The sequence below is a fragment of the Ptiloglossa arizonensis genome, chromosome 6 (genome assembly GCF_051014685.1).
Source record: "Ptiloglossa arizonensis isolate GNS036 chromosome 6, iyPtiAriz1_principal, whole genome shotgun sequence".
Taxonomy (NCBI): Eukaryota; Metazoa; Arthropoda; class Insecta; order Hymenoptera; family Colletidae; genus Ptiloglossa; species Ptiloglossa arizonensis.
In genome coordinates, this window is record NC_135053.1 from 13,554,781 (window position 1) to 13,567,138 (window position 12,358).

A 12,358-nucleotide genomic window follows, 5' to 3' on the forward strand; every position below is an offset into this window, starting at 1 on the left:
TACGTCTCGAATTTTTTAGCTACTTTTGCAAGTTTCTGAATCTTACGAATGTTTGTGTACGTGTGTGAAATGTTTTCTTTTGGGATTCTAACGATTGCGTTGATCGCTCGATACGAGCCCAGATAATTAAAAATATTACTCGATTAGTAGCATATTCGCGATCAGTTACTAAATCGAGAATTTTTGAGCTACTTTTTCAAGTTTTCGAATCTTTAAAGTGTGTGTGAGAAAATTTTTCCTTTGAAATTCTAACAACTTACATTAATTGTCCGATACGAGCTCCGATAAGAGAAGGTGTTATTCGATATTCACGAGTAGTTACTAAATCGAGAATTTTTGAGCTACTTTTTCAAGTTTTCCAATCTTTAAAGTGTGTGTGTGTGAACATTTTTCCTTTGAAATTCCAACAACTTACATTAATTGTCCGATACGAGCTCCGATAAGAGGAAGTGTTATTCGATATTCACGAGCAGTTACTAAATCGCGAATTTTCGAACTACTTCCGCAAGCTTTTGATTGCAAATATTGATCTTTAGAGCGTTTGCGTTTGTGCGCGACAATTTTTCCTTTGGAATTCTAACGACTCGCATTAATTTCGCATCCGTGCTTGGGTTACATTATACAGAATATCCGATTTTAAAACCGTTGAGTGCGAAAATGTTTTCTAATGAAATATAAACCGGAAAGCTGTTGGGAATTTTAATGCGTTTTAGTTCAATTCGGATTATTTTTCGCGGTAGGTATATCGATGAAATTATATTTAAATTTTGTAAGTTTCTTTTCGGCGTCTACAAATTATTAATAGAGTGTCGCGAATACATTAATGTATAAATGCAAAACGTGTATCAACTGCGGGTTTATGCACGGAAAAATTAATTGCAGTGGAAATAATTCGATTTCCGTTTGAATAATTTTTTTTCTACGACGAGTGGTTGAGAAATAATTTGTATTCGTAGCTTGAAATCGGACGTCTTGCACGAGCATAATTTTATTTTTTGAAAAATGAATTAAATCCCAGAGAGACGCGACAGAATATTCTGAAAATATAGCAATGTCTTCCGTGACTCCACTTAATTAAAAACTTTTTTTTTTTACCTATCTACACACAATTTCAATTCTCGATCGACGTACGCTCTATAGAATGTCACACTCTTTTTTTTTTTAAACGCGCAGTTCGTTGTTTTTTCCTATCCCATTTCCTATAACACTTTCACCTAGCTTTCACTACTCGTGGTGTGCTTCAATTTGCATATATTTTTTCCCCCTGGCTATGGCGAATTAAATCGTTAAATAAAAAATAAATAAAATTAAACCGAACAGTGTTTCCTTTGTTCCGCGCGTATTCGTGATATTTGAAAGGGAACGAATATATATATATAAAATGCGTACGCGAAATTGTTCGTCGAAATCTTTCAATACTGTTTCTCAATATTAAAGCGGAAATGAAATCGCGTGGTACGCGTCGATGAAAATATTGTACCGTTATCTAGATTTTCTCCAAATATTATTTTACACAGGATCTTCGAGCGAAAAAATGAATAAAGACTTACAGAAATGTGGAGAATTGTTAGGTTATTGGTGTAATTTTCTAGCGACGTCCTGTCACATCCATACCACGCTCGTTGATTCCTCGTGAAAAGTTTTCTCGATAAAAATTTCGAATTGCAGTACCTCGTTGCGTAAAAGCGAATTCGCTCCAATGTTACACTGCTCCCCCCTACCTCCCCCGCCAAAAAGCAAACACCGAAAGGAATTTCGTTTTCGCCGTATCGATTTTAAAATTTCATCCCCTCTCCCTTTCCACGGGGGTCCGTGCTCGCTTTGTTTTTACGCGAAGGAGGTGGAAGAGGGGTGGGGGTGGGGGTAGGGAGGTGTAACTCCTAAATAATTGCGCTTTTAATTAGGTAACGCCCGAGAACGCGTTGCTAATTTTCATTTAATTTCTGCCCCGTAACGCGTTCTATTCGACACCGCGTAGTGACCGTGCGTTGGGAAAATTTATTATCGCCAACGCGCGTAATTGAACGTTCGCGAATATTTCACGAGATACGCGAGCGATTTTCCCCGAATCCTTAATGAAAGCTTATTAACTATTATCGCGGCCATAAATCCACTGTCGCAGTTCCTCGAATATTGAGTCACGAGGGAGATCGGCGCACTCGTTCCCGCGCTCGCGATACAAAAGAACAGAGAGAGAAAAGAAGCGGTAAAAAAATACACGGTATCTCTTACTACGCGTTCAGTCGACTTCCTTCTAAATCATCGCTGTACCGGGAAACATCGATTCCGATTCTCCGCTTCATGAACGAAGTTTACTAACTCGAACTAGGGAGGGGGTGAACGTTTAACCCCTCGTGAATTACCAAAAAAAAAAGCGACAAAAATCGGAGAGAGAGGGAGGGGGGCGTTAATTCACGAACCATTCGACGTTCACGACGAGAAACAACGACGACGATTCGCTCCTATACCGTTTAATTCGTTAACGCGACGAAAGGGAATTTCGAACTGCGATAGGCGAATTTCTATTCCGCTCGGCGGTTTTATCCTTTCACGCGCGTTTACGGATACACTCGGGGGAAAATACAGTCGGTCGTTGGGGTATCGAAGGGACGTGCGGGGGTACACGCACATAGTAAATGGGACAAAACAGAGGGAGAGAGGAGTACGGTTGCTCCGAAAATACGCACTTCGAGTATGCATCAAAGGCACGGCTGGACGTGCATATTCACTGGCCTACGTTAATTTGATTGTTCTGTTTATTTCTCGTAAATGAAATTAAAATAGCCCGACTTCGCGGGGCCGCGCAGTTTTGGTGACGGTGAGGGCCAGAGAACACACAGAGAGAGAGAGAGAGAGAGAGAGAGAGAAAGATAGAGAGAGCGCTACGGAGCGAGAGAAAGAGAGAGAGAAAGTGTGTGTGTGGGAGAGAAAGGGAGGCTTGAACGCGGGGGCGGTGGAAGCTTATTGCGACTCCACCTTTTTAATTAAAGTTTGAAACTGAACTAGCGCATGCAAGAGGGTTCCGTGGCCTCGAGCGAAGAGGAGCGCGGCACATAAAATAGTCAAGTGTAGCTTTCTTCTTCGCCGAGCACTGTCATCCTGCTTGTTTGACATTCTTGCCATTATAAAATGAACGACGACGCAGCAGGAGCCGCCCGCGGTTCTCTTCATTTGGAAATGAAATTCCGAAAGTTTAATCATTTTACGTTCACGCGTCGACGGCTGTTATTGCGTTAAGTGGGAGCTCGGCGCGTTGATCTTGCGCCGTTTGTCGCGAATGTACGATCATCTTATCGTTCTCGGCTCCCGATCTCTGTTCTTGTTTCTGTTTACCGTATCGTCGCGCTGGTGTTTCGCGTGTATCGTGTACGGGTGTTCGAGCCAACGATCGTAACTTCGAAACTGATCAATTTTCAAACTGTACGCTCTGTTACGTACTCGAAGAGTACACAACGACGAAAAGTCGCGTCGAAAGAGACAGGAGTGGACGATTACCCTTTTCTCTGTGTCGTTTCAGTTTGTGGGACCTTGAACAAGTTTTTGCGCGCCGGTGTTATTGCGCACTGGCTGACAATAAGTTCTGCGAAAGGAATGCGGGTGTAATTGGTCAGAGTGGAAGGGACGCGTTCTTGCACGCGTTTTCGACTGTAGCGAATTATAGGCCAACGCGGTCGCGTATACTGATTGCGAGTAAGGGGGAGGTAAATTAGTAGACGATGGAATAGGTGAGTAGACAATAGAATAGATGAGTAGACGGTGGAGTAGATGAGTAGATGATAGAGTAGAAAAGTATACGATGGAATAGGTGAGTAGACAATAGGATAGATAAGTGGAGTAGATAAGTAGATGATAGAGTAGAAAAGTAGACGATGGAATAGGTGAATAGATAATAGGATATATGAGTAGACGGTGGAGTAGATCAGTAGATGATAGAGTCGAAAAGTAAACGATGGAATAGGTGAGTAGATAATAGGGTATATGAGTAGACGGTGAAGTAGATAAGTAGATGATAGAGTAGAGAAGTAGACGATGGAGTAAATGAGTAGGCGATGGAGTAGGTATGCAAACGATATCAGTAGATAAGTAGATGGAGTAAATGAGTACGCGATAGAATAAAGAAGTAGACGATAGGGTATATGAGTATACGATGAAGAAGATGAATAGACAATGGAGTAGGTGAGTAAACGATACAGTAGATAAGTAGACGGAGTAAATGGGTACTCGATAGAGTAAATGAATAGACGATAGGGTATATGAGTATACGATGGGGAAGATGAGCAGACAATGGAGTAGGTGAGTAGACGATACAGTAGATAAGTAGACGGAGTAAATGGGTACTCGATAGAGTAAATGAATAGACGATAGGGTATATGAGTATACGATGGGGAAAATGAGCAGACAATGGAGTAGGTGAGTAAACGATGGAGTAGACGAGACGTATTGAGACCGAGCGAGATGGTTCGAAGCCTATACCGCCTCGAGTGATCTCTTACGAGTTGTGCATACTGCTTGCAATGTGAAGTGGGCGGAGGAAGCCCTCGAATGATCGGTAATTCGAGATTAGGAAAATTGTAAACGTTGGAACATCGTTTTTATCGCGCACACGGGACAAATTACACGTTCGAGACGAGAAATTGTTGAATCTATTCGCGGCATTAGTCGCCCGGTGAATTCTTTTTTACAGAACGCTACCGAATCTTGGAAAGAAAACGTTACACGGCGGGCGAGGAAAAAAGTAAAAAATCGTTATAAGTAACGTTGATATATACAGGGCGATTCTAGAAACTGGGACGAACTAGACCCCCTTCCCTCAACGAAGACAGACAAAATTAGTAGAGAAAAATGTTGCACGGTTTAATGAGATTTATCTTCCTCTGACCGCATTTTCTTCGTGGATACGATAAATGGTAGCACATAATTTTTTTTACGTAAATCGTTTCTTCACGCCGTTCTTCCGGTCACCCCGGCACGACACCTTTTCCTTCGTTCGACAAATGTACCAACACAAGAAAGAGTATCGCCGACGACGTCGAAATTTCTTACACACTCTCCTATTTCTCTTTTCAACTGTCTTCGCGAAACGATCTCGCCATTTCAATATCGAATAATCGTTTCAAAATTAAGATAAATCCTCGCATCCCTCATAACGAATATTTCACGTATTTTAACCACCAACCCTGTTCTCTCGCATTCACGATTCATTAGTATCTTTCCAAATATTCCTTACAGGCGTTTCGCGAAGAAGAATCGAGATTCGAAAACCGTAAAATCTCGATCAATTTAAAAAAAACGCGCCGATTCGATCGGCACTCGTCTTCCACCGTAGGTTTAATCGACTTTTGCGTACATTATAAACGACAATATTTCCCCACCCCTATTTCTCCTTCTAAAAAAACTCGTCCCGTGAAAGGTGCACCGTTGGTAAAACTAGAATTATCACGTTCCATCGACCATCATCGAACACCTTTCCTCGCGATCCAATAAAACACCGATAGTTATCGCCGCAGACGAATCGTTTAACAGCAACGCAATTTCGTTCCTTAACGAGCGTGGAATCGATCGATGAAAATCACCGGATAAATTAACGATCTTCGTTTCGCGGCGGGAACGACGATTAGTCAACGCGATGCATGAATAAGTACAATTCGCACGAGTGCCCCGCATCTAATTCAGTTTCATAAGCTTTGCACCGGCATTGTGCCCGGAGTCTGGAACCGCCATTAATTTCGCTAATGGTTAATCAATAAACAAGCAAGTTGCGAGTAGTATTCCACCGCAGGGGATTGTATACGCGTATTTGTATGGATTCGGCCGATTCACGAGGGGAATAGGCGGCAGGAGGGTGGAGGGGGAGGGGGGTGTATCGAAGGGAGGTTTCGGGGGCAAGAAAGGCCACAATAACGCTCCTCCGCCTCCGTGGGTTGGGAGAGCGCAAGAAACCAGGCACCTGTTCGGTCCAGTGTTGCGCACACGAGCGCCTGAATGCCAGGAAAATGAGGGACGCTCGAGGGTAGAAAAAAGATAAACGGGACGAAAAAAGGGCGAAGAAGCAGAAACAGGGACAGAGAAGACGCGAGAACGAACTGGAAGAGAAATTATCAGGGAAGAGCCGCTATTTGTTATCAGTCCGAAGTAATATAATGGCTCATATGGTCGTTGATCGATGTCGCTACATTTATACGATGTTCGGAGCGATCTATATTCACCGGTAGGTAATTTAACTTCGTGTACGGTCTTTGTTAAGCGACAACCAAGCCACGCGGAACGACCGGGGCAAAAATTATGGTTTCTTCGAGCACCTACCGTCGGACTCGTTCGTGTTTTTCCTCGCGAAAGGAGAATGGATACAGAGGAGGACCAAATCTTCTCAGACACCCTCGTCGCTAAACGCGAGAGATTACTTTATATATATATATATATATATATATATATATATATATATATATATATATATATATATATATATATATATATATATACGTACACGTATACACAACACGCGCATACACGTGCAGGTACGTGTAGTAACGCCCAGTAGATGCACGTAAACTCGCAATTCGTCGTCGTCGCGCGTGTTCGAGCCGCCACGTTACGCGTATCGCGCGTTCGGGTTTGCGATTCACGTTTTCCGCGACAAAGAGAAGCAATTTTCGCCGCGGTATGGACGCAAACACGCTGATTGCGCGCGATTAATTATTTATGCGGCGGTCGCTTTATCGGCGCGTAGGGAAAGCGTTGTAACCGCGGCGACGATTGCGCGAAACGGTGCTTCCATGAAACGGCATCGGCGGCGGCATTATCTGAGAAAATAGCTCGAGCGGGTCCGCGCGCGCGAGCCGAGCGAGCGGTAGTTATCTCTCGCGCGAGCGACGGAAACACAGCGAAACGGGGCACGTGAATGGATCGCGATCAACGCGAGAGGAGCCCTTCTACCAAGGAGTCGTTGACATTAAGTGTTATAAGTAGAATGACGCGCGAACGTTACACACGTTGCGTTACACCAAGCGAGGATTCCTTATCGCGCGGAAGCAACCAGTGGTGCAGTTTCCACGTGGCGTTATGACAGCTACGTCTCGAAACGATTAATATCGACCAGATGTACGACGTTCTCGGTGGGCTCTACGTACGTACGTACGTGCGCGTGAACACGATCGTCGTGGCTCGTGATATGCACGGATTTCGAGAACGGTGTATCATCGAGCTGCTCTCGAATCGTCGTGGAATGCTCCATCAGCTGAAGGATGATTGACCACCGTTCTGAAACGTTTCCTTGAAAACTACTACCGACGATGATAATTTTGTTTCTTTTATTTTCGACTAGCAGACACTTTGGAGCAACGCGTGACATTTTGCGGGACACTCGTATCTATTGTCAGCGGATCGTTCCTTTTACGAAAAGGAACTGTCGTTCCTTGCGAAAGTCATTTTTTTGTTTTGTTTTTAAGGTCAACGGTGTATAAACGTTCGATTTTCGTCGGTAGCTTTTATTTCGGGGAGTTCTTCACGCTCTGAACGGGCGCGGGACATTTCGAGGACGCGGTACGGGATTCGGTTGCGCGATCCAAGCGCGGGATGCTCTATGGTGGTTACTAGAGGTGATTGTCAAGGGACAAGGGGTACGGAGATGTACTATAGGAGTTTTCGTCGTTTGTTAATTAAGACGCGATCGACGGTCTTGGGAGTGTTTCGGGAATTGGTGACCAATTGTGTATGTTCGAACGACAATGCATTAAATTGGAAAATTGTTTTTTCTCTCATATTTTCTCTCGTTTATTTTCCACGCTTTTGTTACAGTCGATAACAAGGAACTTTATTCGTACTCGAATACGTTCCTGTAAATATCGGTGACGAAATAATTATTTTCCTATACTTTAAATCTCGCGATTGCTATTCACGTTGCTCCGTGATATTTCATCTAGAATAATTATCATCTATTCGTATATAAAAAAATTCATGAACGAACCATCCCGACTTTCTACGAGTTTATATATTTATTATATTTTCAAACACACGAATTCCAAGAGGGAACCCATTTTGCCGCTAATAGACCGTTGCACAAAAGCGAGGTTAATGGAGCCCTTTGTGTTAATTTAACGATTCCTGTCTGTTTAAATAACTCGCAGTCTTTTAACGTCCGATATTACATCGCGTTGTTCGTACATCACCCGAGCGTGTTTTTCTGTACCTTTATTGTGCAAACAACATACGGCGTGCAATTTGTAAACGAAAAGTGTCGGTGCAATGAATGAAAAACCTGAAAATAAAATTACTCGACAACAACGAGTCCCGTATGAAAAATGATAACAAAGCCTGCCACTGTAAGCTACTATTTCCTGTGACATTTATCTCGAGACACCTTGTATACACGAGCGAACTGAATGCATACTTTGTGAGCACGAAACAATTAGGGTACGGTATAAAATCCACTACACCGTTTCCGTTCCTGATATTCGTTCCTTTCGAATCGTCCAAAAATACGATCCTACGATAGCGGAGATTCTTAATTACGCACACGTTTGTGTATTTACGTTGTGTACGATCGTAAACGTTTCCCCTGGAAATCTACGAATCGTCCAATGTTATTACCATTCCCTCGGGTCGTCTATGTTCCACGGTTTACGAGGATGTTTTAAATAGACGCTTTGTTTACTTTCTGATAGCGGAGCGATTCAAGGTTTCGCGCGAGCTCGCGAAAGCTCTCAAGACGCGACTCGCGGTCCTTCGGTCTCTGTATCGAGTTCCCCCGACTTACGAAAAGGGCACGTCGAGGTAAGAAACCGCGTAGAAAACTCGGGAACGCGTACGAACGTCGAAACGAGTAGACCGTATACGTACACGCGTCGAACACGTCGCGGGTATACGAACGCGTTACATGTGTAAACCGTAGCTACGTACAGTCGCACGTAAAACGACACGAAGAAGGTAGGTGGGTAGGTGGCCCGCGCGCGCTATCCAAACGGAAGTTCAACTGTATCGCTCTAAGAATATTGGCAGCCGGCAAAGGAAGCACGTCGCCTCGTGCCCGATCAAGAATTCCGAGCCACGCGTCAGAACCGTAGTCTGTCGAACTGTCAGTAACGACTCGAACTACGTTTCCTACGTGGGAAACGTGTTCGACGCGCGCCACTCGGCGCCGGGTGCCGTGGAATCGCGAACGAAAGTGAAATAAATAACAGGGGAATAGGAGCGAGAACGGGGTATGGGGATATAACCACTCACGTTTGGTGACAGCGAAGGTTAGCCGGTGCGTTTCGTGTTCTCGTGTGTCGCAGGTGGCGCAGAATCTCTCGCTTCCTCTTTCCCGTTCTTTCGTGCACTGTTCACCTCGTTCGTTCGTTAGTGGATTATCGCGCGAATCACGCGCGTCAACGTGCAACTTTGGGACACGAACACCGCACCAGAGAGACACACCGATCGCGGTAACTTTACGTTTCCCTTGTAGGTTAGCAGGGCTCGAAGCGTGCACGTACGGTTTTCGCGCGTCACGACGAACGAACGCGGGTACGGCCAATCGACGAAGGCAATGCGTACCCCTCGCGACCCCGTGACGAACTGAGGATCGCGCTGGCGGCGCAGCGCCACCGTGACCCGTGGCGACACCGCGTACTAAACTCGCACCCGTATATACCGCCTGTCGCCGGCCCGCACACGCCAACGGGAGAGAGGACTATCTTCAAAGTTTCGGCGAAGTTGCTCTCTACCTCGTCTTTCGCGTTTTCATTTCACGTGACGCGACTCATCGGATCGTAAAAACGCTCGAGCGAATAATCCGATCCTCGCGATCGCGACTTTACAACTTCGCTCCGTCTTGCGCGCGGAACGAACCGACCGAACGACGACGAGGAGCAGTTTAAACGGCGATAGTTGCCTCCCGCGAGTAACAATCGAGCACGGAAGGTATTCCGGTTCCGGTGTTTCTTCTATCGAAATAAGTCTCCGCGGTGAAGTACAACGCAAACACCGACCGATACGAGTGGATTTGAATTCCAATTCCGCGTCGAACGTTATCAATGGTGATTATATCTCAAGTTGGCTTCGCGAAGAAAATCTTTCGACGAAATGTGCCCGAGTGCGAATTTCTCGTACTCGAATTCGTTCGATGTTTACGCGCGCCACGCCAAGGTGATCTCAAGAACCGTTGAAATTCTTCAATGGAACGTTCTTTCACCGTGTATATTGTTACGCTACCGATGCTATTGCGAAACATACGGATGTTCTCGACAAACCGATTTCCTTTGTACTCGCGCAACGTTGAATAATAAATTCGTATACGCACAGTGAACAAATCCGTTTCCGGACAGGCGGTTATTTTCCCGCCGTTCGGTTCGCACGTTGTTCGAAACACGAAAAATAATCGCCACGGTTATTTTGTAAGAATCACCCGTGTACACGTATCTCAGCGTTTGCTCCCCGTTCTCGTTATTCCCTCCATGAAAATTCACCAACGAATGGATTTTAAAATTCGAGTACGGGCGCGCCCAATGCCCCGCGAACGTTTTTCTTTTTCTCGTTTCCACATTTCTTTTTTTTTTTTCTTCTTTCTCTTTTTATTTTTTGCTTCGTAACGCGGGGCAAATATATTTTCACGAAGTACAATTCCGCGGCTGTCCACGGTTTTCCTCGTTTTGCGTTGTTTTCTTCTTTCTTTTTTTTTTTCTTTTCTCTTCGTTTTTTCTTTCTTTCTTCTCGTTCTTCTCGTTCTTTCGATGAATTTGAGTTACCGCGGGCCGATATTACTCCGTTTTCGCGTCTGCGATTCCACACACGAGAGACTGTGTCGCACGCACGCCTTCTCCGTCTTGCGCGCGTTTTACGATTCACGGTAGACCCCGAGGTCTGATTCGGTTCGTCTGGCGCGACGAATGTCAAACGTCGACGCGAACATTCAGCGGCTCTGCGGAGGAACGAACGGACCGTGTAAGAGGATTCCTTTCAGAAACGTAACCTTGGGACAGCTCGCACAAGGGATGTTTTGACGTATTAAAATGGGAGAAATATCATATCCCGGTGAAATTCAGTTCCCGGCTTGTCGCGAGAATTACAATTGTCCTCGTGAAATTATTCGACTCCCTTTCGGCGAACGCTCGCCGTTCCGCGCGTAAATTAACATTCGTTCGACGATTGTTTTCTTTCGAAACGCGTTCGTGTGTCTCGTTAAAAGAAACACGAATTTTTTTTCTAAATTAAACGCTCACTTATTTGAATTTTTTTTCAATTCATCAATTCTCTGCGTTTTCTCGCCACTAGATGACCTTCTAGTTTCTTAGCAAGTAGTAAAAGCAATGTTTATACATATTCTACACACCTATTTGAATTTTTTTCAATTCAATTCTCTGTGTATTTTCGCCACTAGATCACCTTCTACTTTCTTAGCAAGTAGTAAAAGCAATGTTTATACATATTCTACACACCTATTTGAATTTTTTTCAATTCAATTCTCTGTGTTTTTTCGCCACTAGATCACCTTCTACTTTCTTAGCAAATAGTAGAAGCAATGTTTATACATATCCTACACACCTATTATTTGAATTTTTTTTCAATTCATCAATTCTCTGTGTTTTCTCACCACTAGATCACTCTCCAATTTTCCCATAATGAAAACAACGTTCACGCACAGTCCACGTACCTGTACGAATCTTTCCAAATTCATCGCTCACTTTTCACTCGATTACCTTCTAGTATCTTCGCAACAGTATCACCGTTCATACGTATCAATTTTTCAAATTCAACACCTACTCTCTCCTATTCTCTCTCCACTGGATCACCCTCTAGTTTCTTCCCATCGATAAGTAGATTATCCAACACGTACCCTGCGTGTCTACTTGAACTCTTTCTAACTCGACACTTACTTTTCTACGTCTTCTCTCCGCTAAATCGCCCACCGGTTTCTCCACAGCGACGTCGATGTTTCCGCTCACCAATTTAACCAATATAACCCTACTTTACGCGCAGCACCCTCTAAAAGATTCTCCAAATTCCTACCCGTGTCCGTTCCTCGAACCAAATAGAAAAGTTGGGCAATCTAGCGATTCTCGACGGTAAGAATCCATCGAAACGTTACTCACGATCACGCAATTCTCCGCGGCGTCTGATTGCTCGACCGGTCTTGAAACGCCGCGGTGGCGAGCGTCGCGAGCGGCGACGCAATCGAGAACAATATTGCGTGCCCATGAATCAAGCGCACACACTCGAGATATTGCTCTCAGCCGTCTACCGTAGGATAATGCGAGTCGATAGTACGAAATCACTTGAGAGAATCAATCAGCGAACGTGTCGCGGGCGGCTGAACGGAACGTAAGTCGGAGTTGTATACACGTTGGGAACGATCTCGCGTGAAACCGTGCACAGGTTCGCCTAA

At 44.6% G+C, this 12,358-nt stretch overlaps 1 protein-coding gene across 1 annotated transcript in view; it reads right to left on the minus strand.

Annotated features, from left to right (window-relative positions):
* Positions 1-9,486, minus strand: part of LOC143148303 (discoidin domain-containing receptor 2) — a 247,667-nt gene extending 238,181 nt beyond the window's left edge. The window contains exon 1 of the mRNA XM_076314517.1: positions 9,220-9,486. The gene's annotated coding sequence lies outside the window, so the exon portion shown is untranslated. The remainder of the gene's footprint in view (positions 1-9,219) is intronic.
* Between the last annotated feature and the right edge of the window lie 2,872 nt (positions 9,487-12,358).